Genomic DNA, 20,358 nt, shown 5'->3' on the forward strand with positions numbered 1-20,358 from the left:
AAATCTCCAGAGAGAGGCACGTGTGTGACAACTATGCAAACTTTTCTTTTTGTATGGAATAGGGAAAGAGGCATCTGCATTTTTTAAAAAAGAAAAGTATTACTACCGATCTGCTTTTCAACTCCTTATCTAAAGAGCATTTCTAACAAGGCCAGAAGGAAGGACACGTATTCACACTTACTCCTAACATAGGTAGTAAGCTATATACCTCAACACAAGCATGCTTCAGTTTTGACAAACACTCTAGTGAAATGTCAAAGCACAATATAGAAGAAACCAAAGAAATATGCCACCATCACCTTCCAAAAACCGGAGAGTTTGGACTATTGAAAATCTTTGGCATTGAGTTTCACAGTGAAGCGTTTCTCGCTCGGGTTGTTCATTTGAACAAACCAAGCCCTTTCTTTTATTTAAAGCTGTTTAATGCTGCACTCCTGAATATATACTAGTGTGAACTAGTACACAGTCTCAGTACACAATTCTTGCACTTTGCATAAACATTAAAAGTAAAATATGAGCAAACATTTAATGTTCCGATGCACTCATTTGTGCATTACATTAATATCAGATGGCTCAATCATGATCAGGACCTGGTTGTACTAGGAACTGTACACACACTTATTAGAGAGAAACCCCATCTTTAAAAGCCTCTGTCTTAAGGTAGAAGAAACAAAAACACTGAATGAAAAAAGACCAAAAAAAGAAAAAAAAAGAAGGCAATGGCAATGTAAAATGATGAACATAGCAAAGCCCCAACACAATGAGTATTCAAGCACAGATCCTCATTTAACGTTTTTCAGCTTGTGGGAAATATTAGCATATTAATAGATACCGAATGTTAAAACACTGCAGCGTTTGGTGGCTTGTACCGGAACTGCTCTGGATGTCGGCCATCCACCAACACCTAGAGCAGGATTGATGCCAACCAAGCATCTAGCAGTGATTTAGATATACATTTCACCAACCAGCTCCACAGGGACACCTCAAACGCCCCGTGGCCTCTTGGACAGCACTTGACACCTACGTTTATCTCACCCCTTGCGCCTGCAGCCTCTGGGAGGCCGGCCTGAAACAGTGTGCTGTATCTACGTTTCCTGCTATCTCATTATGGCAGAGAGCAGCTGCTTTCTTAACTATCATTATTATTTATAAAAAAACACTGCTAAGTTCTGCACTTAGCAGACATTCATTACCTTTGTAAAGGCAAAAGGTAAGATCCCATTGCTGTTGAAGCCAACGGAGTTCTCCTGTGCACTTTTTGGAAACGGGATTTCGTAAAGGGTACCAGAGCGATTTTTATTTAATGGACAAAATACAGGCATTGATAGAGTAACAGATGTAGCATAAGGGCAAAGTGATTGAGCAATACACTGGCTCTGTGCTCTGCTGTTTCCAAAGTGTTTGACAGCCATGATGATAAAGGTGACCTTTCTGCTTCTGTTCATTCAACCCTCAGGCACAGATTTAGAAAATATTTCATAGATTCATAGATTTTAATACCAGAAGGGAGCGCTGCGATCAGCAATCTGGCCTGCTCCATTACATAGGTCATTTGACTTGAATTAATCTTCTAGTAGTATGACTGTGATGGAACCAGATCCATTTTCTTATTGTATAGAGCCCTTGTCTAGATCTCTCATGATGAGGAAGCTATGATAAGCCTGGTAAGTTTTTAACAGTTAATTAAGCTCAGTGTAAAAACACTGCACTTTGTATCTAGCTTGGCTGTGTCAACGTGTTTCCAGCTACTGGATCTCACTCCCTTGCATCAATGCTTCTTTTTCACTGGAGTTTTTCACGGACATCTCTACTTACTAAAGTGAGGAAATACAGCAGGTAAACAAATTCCTGGTGTAGCTGTCTTCAATACCCCTGTCAGGCATGTCTCATCAGGATGTAAGTTTGCTATCCACCCTGATGAAAATACTGGCTGAAAACCAGAATTCCCAGTGTGAGTAGTAAAAGACTGGCAAGGGCACTGAGATGATGGAGTCCCACTGTTGGACTAACTTAATAAAATAAAAAGTATGCCCCAACGTAGAAGCCAAAGTAGGTTTTCAAATTATGGAAATTTCATGTACCATTGAAGGACTGTTTTAAGAACACGAGAAATTTTTTCAGAAGTCTGCATTAACACTCCTTGAGTTTAGTAACTGAGACATCATTGCTAAGACATCTGTTTTCCTGCCATGTACGTTGCTAGTGCTAGTGTGAGAGCAAGCCAGAAGAAAGGTTTCCTCTGTGCTGGAGAGGCTGGGGATGTCTACAAGACATGTCACCAGGGAATCCAACAATTTCTGTCAGAGAAAGAAGCTGTTATCTCCACTTGCAAAATGTCTAATACCTTAAAAGCTGCGTAGCCAAATACGCACGCAGCATTAGTATCCAGAGACAGCAAGTCATGTAAAGGCATTTCTTGGAAGGTTATAAAAACTAAGTGTAACAAGCACTCACATTCCACAACTGAGTGTGCACTGCTTCGCTTTCCAATTATGGCAATACTGTTTAACATGCTAAACAACAAATTCAACATATGTAGCTATTAGGTAATTTAATTACCTCCTCCAAAAAGATACACTATGTAATAGATTGATTTACATTTCTGTTTTTGACCCCCTGTAAAGGAGATTAATAGAGGAAAGTAAATTAATTTAGATGGCAAGCTACTTAACCTAATTGGATCAATGTAATTCTGAAAGAGCAGGGATCAAAATAACATTAATATATCATGGTGCAATTCATCACCATGTCTGGAGTTTCAAATGTTGTCAGTGACAATGCTCAGCAGTACCAGATGATTATCAATTTCTTGCACTGCATGAAGAGGCAGAAACAAATGCTATTAAGAACTGCATCAACTGCTGGGCACGATTTAAAAAAATGAGTTGAAGCAACACCACAACTTTCTCATTTGTTCTCCAAAGATGCAAAAGTGCAATCCTTGAGTAAAGCTACTTGTGTGCTTAGTCACTGTGTTTGTCAGCACCATGGATTTTTTCAATGTCCCAGAGCCAAATTAACAAGTAGAAGCTTTGATGGCCCAGAAGGACAAGTTTTATCCCTCCTGATCTATGACAGACACAGCACAGTCTTCCTCATCCTCTGTAAATCAGCAGGAAGCTTACCTGTCAGATTTACTGAAACATTTTCAGGTGTCAAGCAGCTTCCACTAACCTGAGCCTCAGGGAATATGATGAACAGTATTTGAAATTCTAACCCTCACCTTCCTGGCCTTGTGTAGTGTTGTGCAGAATGTGTAGTCTTAGGTGTTGTGTTTGGGGAGGGGGAAAATGTCCCGTTTTAAACACATCAAATTTTTTACTCAATCCATTTAGTGACAGGAATGGTAATTTAACACACTGCTTCTCACTTGCAAATGAGAAAATCACACTCTGCTCTCCAGGCACCAATATATTATTTCAAAAGGTTATAATGATATTTCATCACCCAGACAGAGTCAGAAAGACAGAGTTGCAGAAGTTTGAGGTGGAAAAAAATCTAGTGGATCATACAGATGGCCTCCCTGGAAGCCAAGCATGCTGTAGATCAAATTAGGTTCTGTCTCATCGAGCTTCAGGTGTCAGAAGCAATGCTGATCCCACGACTTTCAAAGGGAGATTACTTTGCATTCCAACAGATGTTCCTGTCAAGATGCATTTCCTGATATTCAGCCTTTTCTAGTTTTCCCTAGTTACACTTCTTCCACTAGCCGAAACAACTGCTTTTCCTTCTTGGTACATATATCATTCAGATAGGTGCAGATTATTATCAAATTCTCCCTTAGCCATCCACGTGCCTAGTACAGCATATCAGGCTATAAAAAATGACAAGAGCTGTGTACTTTTCATGCTAGTGCTCAGGAAAAATCCAAGCATTACCAGAGTAGGAGCAGACACCAGGGTTTCCCTTGGCGATTACAGGAGAAACTGGTAGACAAAAGCCTAAGGATTAAACCTCTTTCCAACAACACATACGATCTGTCTTGTTGGGTGAAATTTCTTTGGTCGCCCACACTGTTCCAGGTCGTTCCCCTGCAAGACAGATACAAGGGGAAAGACACCAACGTTGTTACCCTTCAAAATGGATCTACAAGTCTCTCAAAGCTGCTCTGTGAGACTGAAGAGATATCCAGCAACGGAGATTCAACAGCACTGCTTTAAAGCCAAATAATATGAAGTCTGGATGGTCTGGTACATGTTTCTTCAACATCCTGGGTAGTGTGTGGCTCACTCTTACACATCTCAGAATGACCACGACTTGCTCTGGCATGACATGGAGCATAAAAATTAACCTTTGCTTCAGCAGGGAATCAGGGCCAGCAGAAGAGACCCAAGTTTTTAAAGTAATACATCCCTGCCTCTGCCAGCACTGATTGTTAGTGCCAGTGAGTGAGCAGAGACCTGGGCTTCTTCTCTTGGCCAGGTGCTCTGTGGCATAGAGCCCAAACCCACCCAAACCCACCCTCCCAGGGATGTGGCGTGATCTGCCTACTGCCATCAAGCATTAACAAGGACTTTGAGATGGGGTACAGTGAAGCAGGAACTGGACACTTAGCTAGGTGGGATGCCTGAAATAGAAACACCATAAGCAATTACTGAAAGCAGCTCTGTGTTTTCTTTTCAATCTTGTGGAGGTGTAAAGCAGCCTCAAATCTGAGATAGAGCTTTGTAGACTGTTTGATTCTGAGGTCTGACTTACCTAGGAACGAATCTTGGGTACTCTGCGTGTACACTGCAAGACTGACAGCACTGAGGTGTACGATCTGATTGTCATTTCTGCAACTCCTCGTGCTACGGAAAGGCTTGGAAATGCAGCCCCTAATCTTCACCTTAAATCTTGTTCGGAGTATGGTCACACATGGACCTCTCTGGGGTCCAACACCACAGCAATGCACTCTCTGGTTACACAGAGAGGTTTCACAGGGTTGCTTTTGACGATATAGGAAGGTGCTGTGAGCCTGTTGAGTTTTGGAGAGGAACATATGCTTTTCATGGTCTTAAGTTTGCTTTTCTGCTTACCTTTGGTTTTAACTAACATGTCAGTATAGTTAAAGCACTTCAAGAACTGGTATTTTAGGAAGAACATGAAATATTGCTATGACTTCTTAAATGATGACAGTCAGCTGCTCTACCTACTCTGGGGGAGCATTGGTCATAATAAACCACTCTAGTGCAAGGCTGACCCAAACCTGACTATGGTCCTTCCCCTCTCCTCAGACATGCTGCCTGCAGCTCCGACAGACATCTGACCTTTACTTATACTTGTTGCTCTTTCTCCTCCTTCCAAATGATAAAGTGCTTGTTTTTTCCCCCATCCAAGTCCTGCCTCACTCTGTTATACAAATTCTTATTAAAAGCCCTTCGGCTACGCATTTTAAACCTTGCCTATAAATGGGGGAGGTGAGGAGAGTGAAACAGGATGACATGTAGACAGTTATAAAAAATGTCATCTAAACCTCTGCCTACTGACACCAGCATACTCCATTAATCCTCAAGCATCTCAATTCAGGTCACTTTGACCTTTATACTAGAATTAGTTGTTATTTTTTCAATTGTGTTTCGTCACAGGTATATTCAGAGGAATAAAGCAATGGTTGTCTCGGTGCAAGTACCTCCTGATATTCACAAAGGAGATATTCACAGTGGCATTTTTTAATTCTTCTTTCTTGTTACAATATAACGAACGAGTGAAGCATGGGTATTGCATTTCCCATGCATAGGTACCTAACATCATCCTATTCGCAAAACCACCAGATATTCTTTAAACACACCACATTCTTTCCCCTCGTTTAATTATCCTAAGTGATTCGAAATGCTTTTGGACATTTTCCCATTGAATGTCTCCACTTCATAATATTCTGTCTGCTACACTCCAGCGTGCTGCCATAGCGGGACCGCAGTATCATAACTGAAAAAACCTGAGAGATTGAAATTCGCAGAGCTTAATTAGCACAATTCTGAGGAAAAGAGGGGAGAAAATAAAACTATAATAGCTAGGAAATCAACCAAGCATCCAAACTTTCAATATTAACTCTATGGTAGTAGCCTCCGGCCTATTTCACATGCACTGTAGGTAGACAATTTGACTTGATCACACTTGCATTAGTGGAACAGTGTCTGGCACAAAGAGCGAGTTTTCATGAACACACACTACAACGTCAAAAGCGAGAACCACGCTCTGAGCTGTCCCTGGACTGTGTTGAAACACAGGTACTTTCATTGATAGCTGCTCTCTGGTCTGCTGGGGGGGGGTATGGAGACCAGGGGGACAAGCACAGCTTTTAAAGCCTACAAGCATCCTGTCTTCAGAACTAGTCGCTACATGAGCTTGCAGCATATAGAAAACCAAAGAACAGTCTAAGCAAACAAATCTGAACAACTACGGGAGAAAACCACCTCCCTAGCTGGCAGTCACTGAGTGATTGAGAGCTTTCTTGTTTTCTGACTGCTTGGAAAATAAACCATAAACCTCACCTCCCCAAACTTCAATAGAAAAAGATTGAAATGAAATTAAGCACGTTAGCGGCCTCCCATGCTGCTCCAGGCTCTCGGCTGCACACCCTGCTTCCATCACTCATCGTAATGTTTACAGCAAACATTTACTTGCCAAAGCTGTAACATTTATTTTATCATTCTAATTCCAAAACGTTAATGAAGAGACTCCTGCTAACCAGGGCTGCAGCGAAAGCATGTTCTCCCTTGGAAGAAGATAAACAACATGTTTTCCAATCAAGCAGATGGGTGAAAACAAGTTCTCTCCCTACAATGGCTTAAGCTTGGCCAAAATCCCCAGGGTAGTCATAGCGGGACAGCATTAAGTACCCTCCACCTCAGGTGGTCATTAATGGAAGAAGCAACCCACCCAGCGTGCATGGGGGAACAAGAGAGTACCTACAAGATTCATTCTGTCTTCACAAGGGAGCTTGGAGACACAGCAAAACCTCTCCAGCAGCAGAGGGAATGACACCACTGCTGTGAGCCTTGACTAAAACTGCTCATCTCACACCCGCAGAAAGCCAAAGTCAGAACTGGTTTCCCAGCATCCGACTCATGTTAACCTCAAAGATGTTCTGACTTAATTTTTTACCGGCCCACTCCAATATACCAGAGCAGCATTTGACAGTGTTCGGCATCTCTCTCACAGAATTGCCCTAGGAGAGCTCCTTGTGAGGAATATTTTATATTACCTCCTTGAGCTTCCCTCTGTAGCGAATAATAGAAATCCTGTTATCGCTGCAGCTGGGCAGTATGCCACGAAAAGCAGACACCTTCAGCAGAGGCTCCAGAATACCACCAGCCACAAATCGTTGTCAGCTATGGAGAGATGACAGTGCTTATTGGATAACTGATCTTTGATGGAAAAATGTAATTCTGTACATTTAGGCAAACTATGTAGGCTGACTGCTTTAGAGATACTTTACTGTGTGAGCTATTTTAAGTAGTCTTAACTTAGAATAATGGAAGTGGCTGTGAAACCCTGAAGCAATATGGCAAAGGTAAAACATTATGCTGGAAATAACCACTGAACTACTACACCTCTGAAGTATCTACGGCAAAGATCAAAAGTAACGTGCCCTGCTACGCTGTGGCTGAACCCGGACAAATTTACGCAACTCAGTATTCTGAATTGGCTTTAGCTAGACTAAAGGCTAACACAGCTCTGAAACTTCTGGCTCCTCTTCCATGGTTCTGTTCCTCAGATGACAATACTGTGGTTTCTTATGAAATGCATACTTCCCATTATTATGCTTCCACTAAAAATTGTACAAGATAATCTAGGGGCTTTTTTTTAACGTTCTGATCTTATATGCAGAACACAGCATTAGAGCTACAGAAGTAGGCAACATAGACAGTACCGTAAAATTGTGGCTCAAACGATTCACTAGAAAACATTCAGATGTTTCAGAAGCTAAGAAGCTCATGTATCACAAGTGGCAGACATAATATTTTAATACATTCTTTTCTAACATCACAGTACTGCCTTTCATAAAACAAATTTTTTATAGTCCCTGTAACACTTCTAGGATGGCATATTTTCATTGAACAGCAAGTTTAGAGATACTGGGCTGGAAAGCTGTCAAAGTCTATTTGAAATGTTTCATTCAATTAAATATGTCATTTGTAGCTGAATAAAATTATGCGGCTGAACAGATGTCATTGGGCAAATTGTCTAACTCTACTTTCATCTGAACATTTCCAGACTAGTACAGAATTCTATTTAAAACATCCAAGAAAACTAGTCCTAATGTGGAAAATTTATAAGCATAGAAATTCAAGCAACTCCAATGAAAAATCAGAACTTATTAAAATCTAACTAACAAAATGTAAATAGCACTGTGGGATTACAAAAGACTATATGCAAGCATCTGCAATACTTTCAGAAAGCCAAGCTCTTACATTAGTGAAAAGTCACTGAGCATAGGTTTATTCTTAGACTCTAACCAATAATCACATTCTCTCTGTAACTTATCCTCGCTTTTGAGTGTGTGCCTGTAGGTTTGCATTTGCATGTTTAATTTACGTGAAGTTTTCTTGCCATTTCTGCCAGTTTGTTGAAACATAAAATAATATTTTTGTTTTACTAAACCCACAATTTTTTCCTTGCCACAAGAATGTGCTATTTGCTCTGAGTAGGCTGTACTCATGTTTCACTTGTAGAACACCGTTGACTTTTACAGATACGCCTTCATTTTGCCCTGCGCCTCACTGTCACTCTCACTAACCTTTTAAAATTCTAGATGGAGAGAGCGGTGTCGTGTAGGGAATTTTTTGTGCAAAATCTGTGTTTAGGTCTCAAGCCTACAAATCTGGTACACATGCTCATAGTTTTTAAAACTAAGTAGGTGCAAAAGCCGTAAGATTGGCTGCAGGCTGTCAGATGAAAGGTTCACCTAGTCCTATGTTTTGTCTCCAACAAATACTGGGGAAATAACTCATGAAGAGGGCAAGCAGGCTACATTTCCCCAAAATATGGCTCCTGCTCTTCCTCCAAATCCTTTATGAGCCAGGGACAAAATGTGGCATGGAGACTATGAGATTAAACAAGAACTCACAAGGGTGTTCTCACTCTCTCCTGACACTCTTCCTTTTGAATTAAAGCATTGACTTCCATGATGATCAATTAATTTGGTAACACAACAAGACTGCAGCTGCAGATTTCAGGCAATGCGTTAAGGCTAATGGCAGCAATTACACCATGGTGTGCTTGGAAGTCTGTTCCCGTGGAAGTTGATGGGTAAGGCTTCGATTTCGGTGCCTAGCACAATTTTACTGGGACAGAAAAACAGCCAGTAAGGTACTCGCTGTCTCAGTTCGTTTTTGTTTTAAATCACTTCAGAAACAAGCACATCCTCCACTGCGCAGGCTTGAAGACAGTGGGCTGCTGCCTCAGCCCCTGCAGCAGGGAAGCGCATCCCAAGCACTGCATCAGCTGTTGGCATACGGCACTTCAGGAGACGTGGGAGAGCCTGGAGTTACTCTTCAGGTAACATTAGGCTGTACTCTCAGAGTACGATGGCTCATTTCCAACTACCTGCTTCACCGTATGACTTGAAATTGGGACGAGGTGATTTGGGTGGTTGCGAAATAAAAGCAGGGGCCTGAGGTATCAAACAACGAGCGAGTTTATAGGGTGAGGGCATGTGAGAGAAGGGATGGGGGTTGAAATATTTCCTTTTCTTTTTGTTACCCATTAATTAATTTTCTATGGTCCCTGCATTTTACCATAGCCATTCTTCATCATCTTTCCATTCCCTCTCCTTTTCTCCACACTGTTCCTCCATAGCCCTCCTTTCATCATTCCTTATGTGCCTCTGTTTATTATTACACTGTTAAACAGGAGAACGATATTCTTAGTAAACAAGACACAAAAAAGCAACACAACCACATCGGTGCTTTTCTTAAGCAAACTTCAAATCTGGGGGTACCACAACACGGTGTATGAGGCTGGCACTAGGGCACTAGGCAACCAACGCCACGAGACACGACGTCAGTGGGACCTCTAATGGAGACAACACAGGTCATCATCCCTGTTTGTCAGCTCTGGCTCCACACTCATGTTTTTCAGGCAGGAAAGGAAGAACGACCAGAAAAATCAGGACACTGGGGTAAGGGTAAACTAGGTTTTTAACTTTTTTCTTTGTTTTTTCACCTCTTTCCCTGCTGCATACTTCCACTGTAACTAATTCCTTGGCTCTGCCATATGTTAGAATCCTTTGTGAACCAATTAAATGCATTAATTAAACAGAAAATAACTGCAGGAAAACATCAGATAAATGCTTGTGGTTTTAGTTAGGGCTTTGAGCTAGTGGGTGCTTCTCACCCACTTTGAGGGCATCTCATTGCACTGAAGTCACTGAAAATATGCTGGTAAAGAGCTTGGGCGAGAAGGATCAGACAGTCTTTTAGCAGTTAAGACACAAAATTATAATTTTCTTTTCAATTCAAGGAAGTAATTAATTTATAATAACATTTAACATTTAGTTGTTGACAGAGCTATGACACATCTTACGTAAGTCATTTTAATTATTCCTACTAACCAAGACCTCAAAAATATTGTGTAGTCTAAGCTAACAATGCCTTTCCAGATATTTTTGGTTCTATTGTCATTTGAAAAATTGATGCCTAGAGCATCAGCATTTATCAAGCTCATTATAGATTTCATCCAAATGACTACAGATAATTAAAAGTATGCTTCATTTTTATTGTAATGTTTTCTCCCCTAACACTGCAAAGTAATTGTTGCTGAGGGTTTTAGAAATTAATGTAGATTCATCTGCCAGAAAATAAATTTTCATAGGATTATATACAGACATGAATCACACACACAGAAATTATATATGCACACACACACACTTTGGAGTACTATATATATTTTCACATACATAAAATAGCCTAAAAAGTGAATGGTTATTTCAGATACGCAGCTTGAGACACTTGGGTAATCATCCTTTTAAAATCAGGCTTCTCTGAGGCACTTGGTCAATTTAGACATAAAAAAACCCTTTAGAAAATGTTTGCCAAACTTACATTTATATATTACCTATATGAAATATATGCTCCTGATGCCCCATAATCATACTCCACACAGAATTATTCATGCTTAAATAAAGCATATATACGTTACTGCCGTGGACATCAGTGGAGAAATCTTGGCAGCGTGTTTTGTGTAGGTGCTACTAGCTTAGAAGATGCCCAGCGTGAAGAAACAAATCTTTTGAGAAACTATTCAACGGGATTCTGGATAGCCATCCTTCCTGAGCTAAGATTTAAGTGATATATTGAAAGACTTTTAGTGATGTAAAACCCATTAGGAGACTTCTGAACTAACGCATTCTAGCTTCCTCTGCATCGGGAATGACGTCACTCACAAATAAAAAGCAGGATTGATGTATAAATGTAGGGCATGCATGTCCACACAGCACTGAATTAACATCAGTTTAAATAATTTTTTCTACTATTCATGCATCAGGCTATGTCTGTCATACCTGGAACTGCTATGGCAGTTGCTAATAATATTCATACAAAACGTATATATGGAATTTTTTTGACTGTTTATAATTTCACAATAATTAGTCCAACATTGAATTTGACTTGTATGATACATTGCACCTAGAAACCTGCTTCATTCTAGGATCCTTACTTCAATTAAATAACATCATGTATGATGAATTTTCCTTGGCACACCTTTAGCGTCAAATGCTTTATATTTTTACATGACTTTCCAGGTTACTTTGAAACTAAAATTGCTCATAAATAGCAATGGCATTAAAAAGCAATTACAGATACATGCCTTTTTAATGCCTCTATTATAATCCACATTTTTGTAAATCAGAGAGAGACTATTTAATGACACAGGCACAGAAGAAACGCTAATGATTTAATATTAACATCCATGCAAAGCAGTGCTTGCAAGGGGTTGGTGAGGTAGTTTCAGACTGAGGTAAGAAAGAGGAAAAAAATATAATTAATAGAATCTGACATAAATATTAGGAAATGGATCTATATTTTATAAAGACCATTTTATCCAAGACAGTTTAGGTTTCCTCCCACTCACAGAATGAATTCACGTTGAATAAACCCTTGACTCGTGAGACTATTTCACATGCAGATTTGGATTTTATGTAAATTATTTAACTATGTTTTAGAAAGTTTGGGCAGTGATGTAGAAATGTTCCCCTGCCTATGCATATCAGTCAAAGAAACAGCACTCATCACCGAGGAATTCATAAGGGTAAAAGTTTTGCCAGCAGGCTTAAGACTAGACTGTGGCGTGGAAAAGATGAGACTGTATTATCCTACCCCTTAAATTTGCCTCCTCCTGACAAGAGGAGGAGAAGGCAGTGCCTTGGGCTGAGCTGTGCTAGCAGTATAAAAACCTCTGCCCAGAAGAGCACCTTGCAAACTGGAGAAACCTAAACCCGGAGAATGTGGAGACATACATTGATGCCAGTCAATATCCAAAAGGAAAATTTTGCAACCTTCACATCTGGAATATCAAAAGAAAGGTTAATTCATTACATGAAAGGATAGGATTTTTTTGCTTTATCTCCTGGTTATTTCCAAACCACTCAGAATTATCTTTATTTTATTTGCATTACACTCAAGCCAGGACATTTTCCTCCATGTTTCAGCGTTGGATAGTATCCGATAAGGCAAGAGATCGCTTTTAACAACAGGGAGTTAAATGACAAAAGCCCTAGGGTAAGCCCCTCCAAAAGAGTTCTCCAGAGCAGAGCTGTTGAGACACTACAAAAGACTCGAGGTAGTCAATGTATAATTGTCCACTGCATTGCAAACAGAAAAAAAAATCAGTTTGCTCTCTTGCACATTGCTGAATTTTTGCTCTTTAAATTTATTCATGTCCAAAAAATACATACGATATTTTATTGTTGATTCTCCTACCTCAAATAAACGACTTTTTATCTAAGCTGGGCTCTGCCATTAGGTCAATACCGATACAGAAAACATGAGGCCGTTTTATTTGATGAGAGTTGTTACATTGTGCTGCATCACAGGAATTAACTACAAAGCTTCTACAGCAAAAAGCAGGAGATAAAATTTTATCAGTACCATGCCAGCTGCCCACACAAAACAGCACCCACTGAAGGTGTATGGGAGACTTTCAACCAGTCGCGCGTCTGTCTGCTACCCAAAGCCAGACAAGCCCACAACAGAGTTTGACAAAGGTTAAAGAGAAAGCACGTTACAGAAGAGATGCCAGGTTGTCAGGGAGATCTAGATAACACTGAACAAAAAAGCTCTAATCCAGCTCAGGTGAGGGAACAGAAGACAGAATCAGAGCTACTAACAAAATAGCAGGGAATTCAACAATTTGGGAAACGTGTAATGGGATACTGAGCCTTTCCCCTCCAGACTTCTGGTTTTAATTAGGTGCTTGTTCAAAATAATGGAAAGGTTTTTCGCAACTGATGGCTGATGTGTAGATTGCAAAAAATGAGCTGGTCTGAGATTGGACAGTGATATCATAGTACAATACACTCAATCTAGCCACATTCCCCTTTCCCCTCTCAATTCTTCCAACTGTCTCTCTTGTTATCGGCCCGAGCAGGATGGAGATACCATATAAACTCCCAACTATTCTCGCTACCTGGAGACAGGAGGCAGAGGACGACGGAGGTAGATGAAGTGGGAAGGATATAGAAGGGTGCAGTAAAACTGGCTTAGACGTTCTGCAAGCAAAGCTCATCAATCCCAGAGATGTTAGTCCACGATCTCAGACAGCTAACATACAACAAAAGGAACAAGGGAAAAACAGAAATAAAGATAAATAGCTAAGAAAATTAAAGCAACAACCACCAAAGAAGTATGTAGAATTTTTCCTTAATATTTGTAGACATTTTCCAGGTGTCAGTAATGCTTTGGGCCATCCTTCTACTGCTTTGAATGCTTTTCTTCCCCACATCCTATTTTTTATGGGAAGTGGTTGTTTTTTTGTAATTTAATTTTCACTGCACCTTCACTGTATTCACATTTAGGCCTAATTTTCCACAAGGGAATCAGGCCGTTCATTTAATAACAAATTATATGTACTCTGCCATGGCTTTTAGGTAGGGTAGAAGTTTTTATGATAACCACTGTTATAGCCCTAATATTTTTGGATGCCATTCATGAAATACCTCTATTTGATTCTGCCATTTAAGGCCAATCTGCTTAGCCCTGGTTTTCCCCTTGGTCTGCTCCAATTTGTCCAATTCATCCTCCAGAGAGGACAAATATCCGAGCTGTCCTTCGGCAAGTGCAGTTCACGTGCCCCTCAGACATGCTCTTTCCCCATACCACAGAATCACAGAATCACTAGGTTGGAAAGGACCTTCAAGATCATCAAGTCCAACCATTAATCCAGCGCCACCATGTCCCCTAAACCATGTCCTGAAGTGCCACATCCACATGTTTTTTGAACACTTCCAGAGATGGCGACTCCACCACCTCCCTGGGCAGCCTGTTCCAATGCCTGACCACTCTCTCAGTGAAGAAATTTTTCCTAATATCCAATCTAAACCTTCCCTGGCGCAACTTGAGGCCATTTCCTCTTGTCCTATCACTAGTTACTTGGGAGAAGAGGCCAACACCCTCGTCGCCACAACCCCCTTTCAGGTAGTTGTAGAGAGCGATTAGGTCTCCCCTCAGCCTCCTCTTCTCCAGACTGAACATCCCAGTTCCCTCAGCCGCTACTCAGAAGACTTGTGCTCCAGACCCCTCCCCAGCTCTGTTGCCCTTCTCTGGACACGCTCCAGCACCTCAACATCCTTCTTGTAGTGAGGGGCCCAAAACTGAACACAGTATTCAAGGTGCGGCCTCACCAGTGCCGAGTACAGGGGCACAATCACTTCCCTACTCCTGCTGGCCACACTATTCCTGATACAGGCCAGGACGCTGTTGGCCTTCTTGGCCACCTGGGCACACTGCCGGCTCATGTTCAGCCGGCTGTCAACCAGCACCCCCAGGTCCCTTTCCGCCGGGCTGCTCTCCAGCCACTCCTCCTCAAGCCTGTAGCATTGCATGGGGTTGTTGTGGCCAAAGTGCAGGACCCTGCACTTGGCCTTATTAAACCTCACACAGTTGGCCTCTGCCCATCGATCCAGCCTGTCCAGATCCCTCTGCAGAGCCCTCCTACCCTCCAGCACATCAACACTCCCACCCAGCTTGGTGTCATCCGCAAACTTACTGAGGGAGCACTCGATGCCCTCATCCAGATCATCTATAAAGATATTGAACAAGACCGGCCCCAGAACCGAGCCCTGGGGAACACCGCTTGTGACCGGCCGCCAGCCAGATTTAACGCCATTCACCACAACTCTCTGGGCTCGGCCATCCAGCCAGTTCCTCACCCAACGAAGAGTAAACCTGTCTAAGGTTTAAGGTTTAAGGTGCTGCAGGAGGATCCCCTGCTGCTGCCCCCCGCCATGGGCTTCTCCGGGGACTTCCAGGCCTTCGTCAGGGACTGCCTCACCAAGGACCACAGGAAGAGACCAAAGTACCGTAACATGCCAAGAGAGATGAGCTTTGGTCTGCAGTCCAAGTTACTGTTTTTTTTCCAGCATCGAGAACTTTGAGGAAGTTTTCCTTGGAAGTGGGTTCTCAGTGCAGCAGTTAATTTCTTTACCTTGATCTGATAGAAATATTTACTCTTAAAGAGTACATCAACTGATGAATGTACATACTTGGTTTCATAAGCATGTTTTGGAGATACCTAGAAAGTGCACAAGAAGCAGTATTTCATAAATATTAGTGCAAATCAGCAGAACCTCATTATGTCCTACTGAGCTGTGGTGATTCACATCAGCTGAAGGAAATATGACAACAAAAAGTAGAACTCAAAAGAGCCTGGGCCCTCTGATTAAAATCAGGCAGCAAACAAATGAGGCTGAGTTTTCAATTCAATGCTAGACAGTAATTGTAGCTTGTGAAAGAAGAAACAACCCATCACAGCATTGGAATTCCAGAAATCTGCTCTCCTAAGAGGAAATGTTTCTTATCCTTTCTGATGGATGAGAGGCTCAAAGTACAGTGTCACTGGAACAGGAAAGTAACTGCAGCTACAGAGACCCAAATCTGCCAAGGTACAGAAAGCGCTGCCAAAAAGGCATTTTAAACTTTAACAAGACCTGACCAGAGACTATTTGGCTTGTTTCAGCTTCCTGATGGTTGAAAGCTGGAAAGGTAGTGGAATCTCAGGAAAAATACCTGGAAAGACTAGATGGCAGAAAAATAGCCGGCAGAGTGTCTGGAAGGGAGAGGACACAAGAACATGAGTTTTCATTGAGGTTTCACCACTTGGACAATTTGCTGATATCTGCAGAGTTTTAAAGATATTGTTTACCTGAAAGCTTTTCTAAAGCTGGCTTGATAACGCAACATATGAGCCTGGCTTGTAACTCCACACCTCAACAAACAGAAGGCATATCTTCCCCTGCTTTCCAAAATGCCCCTACATATCTCACTGAGATTTTTGGGTTTATGTCTTCATATATTTTTTGCTTTGATGGTCTAGAAGCAAGAAAGTCTCATAACTTTTTGCGATGCAAATGGCTCCAGCATGATAGCGATGACCGACTGCCCTATGAAAGGATCACTGAGGAAACATTGATGTTTTGTATGTTTGTTCTTATTTGAAGAATCCCCATTGCCAATTACAGTTGGCTGCTGTCAGAGCGCATCACCCCTAACAAGATCTCTTGAAACACACAATGAACATGATCTTGAAGCTCCTAATGCTCCAGATCAGTAGAAAGCTTGAGGACAGTGATATCATCCTGTCAACAGCTGTCATAAGTAGTGTGGTTTTATCTTGTTGTTGGCCTACCAACTGTCTTTTCCTTTTCTGTTTCATGCTTCAGCATATCTTCAGCTGTCATAACGGATATGTCAAGCAATATTACCCTCCCAACAATATCAGTTCAAATTACTTCCCAGAATATTCCTCTTCTGGCCTCTCAAAGGCATGAGTCTATTTTTTCAACTGCAGTCAGTGCAATAGTAGAACTAATTCACTCTGTATCAGTGTATCTTTTCCATAAAGTACCAAATTCAAGATGTCAAAGGTTAATCCTAAAGGTAAATTAATGTAAAACTGCTAAATCACAGCACTTATGTGCTGAATTGCTACAGAAAGCTTCCCAGATAAAGGAAGAAAACTTTTTGCTTATAGCATCTATATTGCATATATATAGCATATATATTGCAATATATAGCATAAAGTCTGATGAGGAGCGGCTGAGGGAACTGGGGTTGTTCAGTGTGGAGAAGAGGAGGCTAAGGGGAGCCCTCATCACTCTCTACAACTACCTGAAAGGGGATTGTGGCGACGAGGGTGTTGGTCTCTTCTCCCAAGTAACCAGCAATAGGACAAGAGGAAATGGGCTCAAGTTGCGCCAGGGGAGGTTTAGATTAGATATTAGGAAAAATTTCTTCACCGAGAGGGTGGTCAGGCATTGGAACAGGCTGCCCAGGGAGGTGGTGGAGTCACCATCACTGGAAGTGTTCCAAAAACGTGTGGACATGGCACTTCAGGACATGGTTTAGGGAACATGGTGGAATCACAGACATGAAGAACATAATGGTTTACAGAGAAATCCTCAAGAAAACAATACCTTTCTAGTAGTATAGATTTAAAAATGTCTACCAAAATCATACAAGATAGGGGAGCAAGGGAAACTGTCATTCTGAGGGCTGCAAATTCAGGAGAAGCTGCCACGTGTAACAAACACGTTACAAGTCAGCCTGCATTCACTGATGCAACTCTCGGTGGACTGTTCAGACCTTTTTTCCCCTATGCAAACGTCAGTGTTTAGGAATCCTGTTCTTTCATGAAGACACAGCTCTTGTTGCAGCAGAGCCTTGAACCTACCACATATTTATTGTAAGGTGTCAGCTGTGGGTAGCAGTGAAGAAGAAAGGCTGACAAATCCTCTTTTTTGCTGTATGTCTCTAAAAAAGCACATGTGCCGTAGCATAAATATTGTATTTCCACAGAGAAATTATTTCCTCATTATAATGTACTAGCTGCTTGGCACAGCTGATTTCACACTTGGTTGGTGTAGATGATGCTACAGGTCACACAGTAGCTTTCTGACACACAAGATAAAAACCTATCTGCTGGAGTCAAAACCCAAGCTGTCTTCATCAGAGTCAGTATTTCACTCAAAACATTACAGCAAATACGGTTTATCTGTAGGTAGAAGAAGAAAGGAGTAAGCCAGCAGACAGCATCCGATCTAAGACAGACATCCAGCAACATATCAGATAACATATAGGAGAGCTAAATTGTGTCTGTACAGAGGTAGACGTGCATCAAGTATCCCAACAGTGAACTGCCGCCAAGAAAATGAAGTCCAGTCAATTCAAATTGCAGTGAAGAGTATTTTCAAGTTTTCTCTTTTCCCTTTATTCGCCTGCCAATTGTGTGTGTGGGGGTACAATTTAATTTTTCTGTTTTGAAAAACATCTCCTGCTCTTCCCAATGGGTAAAGCCTACCAAAACTAAATAGGAAACTGCAGAATTATGGCTAGGATCCAGATGAGATTTCAGCACCCATTTAAGTAAAAACACATGCTTATTTCCAGCTCTCTTCAAAGAGAGTCTTTAAGCACATGGCTGAAGTTTTTAAGTGTTTTTTTTTTTAAAAAACTGTTTGATAAAGGTAAGTGTTAAGTAACCAAGCCCTTCAGAAGAGCAGCAGCACTCAAGTGTGCAGGTCTTAACTGGGACTTGTACAGCACATCAGCCTAGGTTTGCTCAGGGCACTTTCTGACAAGATGTTTCTATATCTAGAAAGCCAACATGCAATAAAAGAAGAAAAAAATTAATTGCCCTTCACCTCTGTTGTCCACAGTAACTGTTGAAAACATCCAGACAGAAGCATGACTCTTAACTGTGGCCCATTTAACAAACAAAGAAATCATCCGTAAGACACAAAGAGCAACAACAGAGTACTAGCACTCAGCATACCTATAAAACATGAGAGCACAATTTGGAATGCAGTGGCCCTTATATCCAGGGATAGCCAGGAAAACGCTGGCTCCTCTGAGCATGAAAGCAAATCAAACATCAAGAGAAGAGAGTGTGGCAAGCGCCACCCGAGCTTATCATGAAGGAAGATGGACAAGTTAGCAAAGTCATTCAGCAGGTACAGGCAAGAAAAAAGAGTTTTCATTAAAAAAAAACATTTAAAATAAAATCATAATCTGGCATCTGTATTCTTGCTACTTCGCCTGTTCTCCTTCTCCAACTATCTTTAGGCATCTGGCCTAAGTGGCTAAGAAATCAGTGTCTTCTGACCACTTGGCTCCTGCCTCCCAAAAACCAGGCGGGCCCTGAACCCCTGAATGCCCAGCTGATGGGTCACCAGCAGGTTGGTTTCAATGGTTTTTAGGCTGCTGCAAGATCTCTGCAGCACACAAGGCGAGGCCAGCTTCTGCTTCCCCCAGGTATTCATGGTCATCCATAAGGAAAAAAAGTTTTCTGCCTCGCATCTTATTAACTCCCATACGAGTTTGGAAAACACTACAAAACAAAAGAGATAACTATAGAAAAGAGTCCCTTTGAAACCATTATGGTACTCACAGTGCCAATATCAGCAACTTCTGTACTCCAGGCAGAATGAAATCCGATAAAATTCACTGGAGAAATTTCAATATATGTAGAGAAAATGGAAGAGACAAGGACTATGGCTCTGAAAAATCAGAAGGCTGCAAAAGCCTTAGAGATAAAGCACAATTTACAATCTTCTCAGTTTATTTATAGCAATTTAAAAGTATCTGGAGATTGCACCAGGAAACTGGTGGGTTGCTTCGACAGCTCCTTACCTGTCTGTCTTCTCCAGGCCATCACCAGCTGCTACCTCACCCAGCAGTCTGCAGTAGCAGCGATCCCCATAGCACACAGGCTCTCCAGCATCTTAAGCCAAGAAGTGCAGAATAGCACTAGAAATTGTGGTACAGTACAAGGGAGGATCATTATCCTGTATAAGCGGTCCAAATGGTACTCTGAGGTGTCAGTTGTTGCACATTTTCCAGAATACAAGCATCTTTTCCATGTGGTCTCCACAATGCTCATATAACCAGTTCAAGCCAGCCACTATGACTTATTAAACACGCGACTGCAGTAGTTCCTTATTTCTTACCACTTTGCACTCTAAGGTTAATATCTCAGGCTTCAGTAACACTGTGACACTGTTAGACTTCCGTGTGGGTTTGTAAAGTGCCGAGTCACTATAACTGGATTTAAAACATCAACTGGTAACAGAACAGGATTTTCAACGTAAGCATGAGAAAAGAAAGGAAAAGACTAAAAGTGGCAATAAAGGCCATTAGTCTAACTGGGGAGGGCGTTCATCCT

At 41.4% G+C, this 20,358-nt stretch overlaps 1 protein-coding gene across 2 annotated transcripts in view; it reads right to left on the reverse strand.

The window, feature by feature from the left end:
* Positions 1-20,358, reverse strand: part of ADAM12 (ADAM metallopeptidase domain 12) — a gene marked incomplete at its 3' end in the record, with an annotated part of 184,960 nt that overhangs the window by 80,379 nt on the left and 84,223 nt on the right. The window lies entirely within an intron of this gene.

This window comes from Phaethon aethereus (assembly GCF_964289735.1).
Source record: "Phaethon aethereus genome assembly, chromosome: 7".
In the NCBI taxonomy this organism is placed as follows: domain Eukaryota; kingdom Metazoa; phylum Chordata; class Aves; order Phaethontiformes; family Phaethontidae; genus Phaethon; species Phaethon aethereus.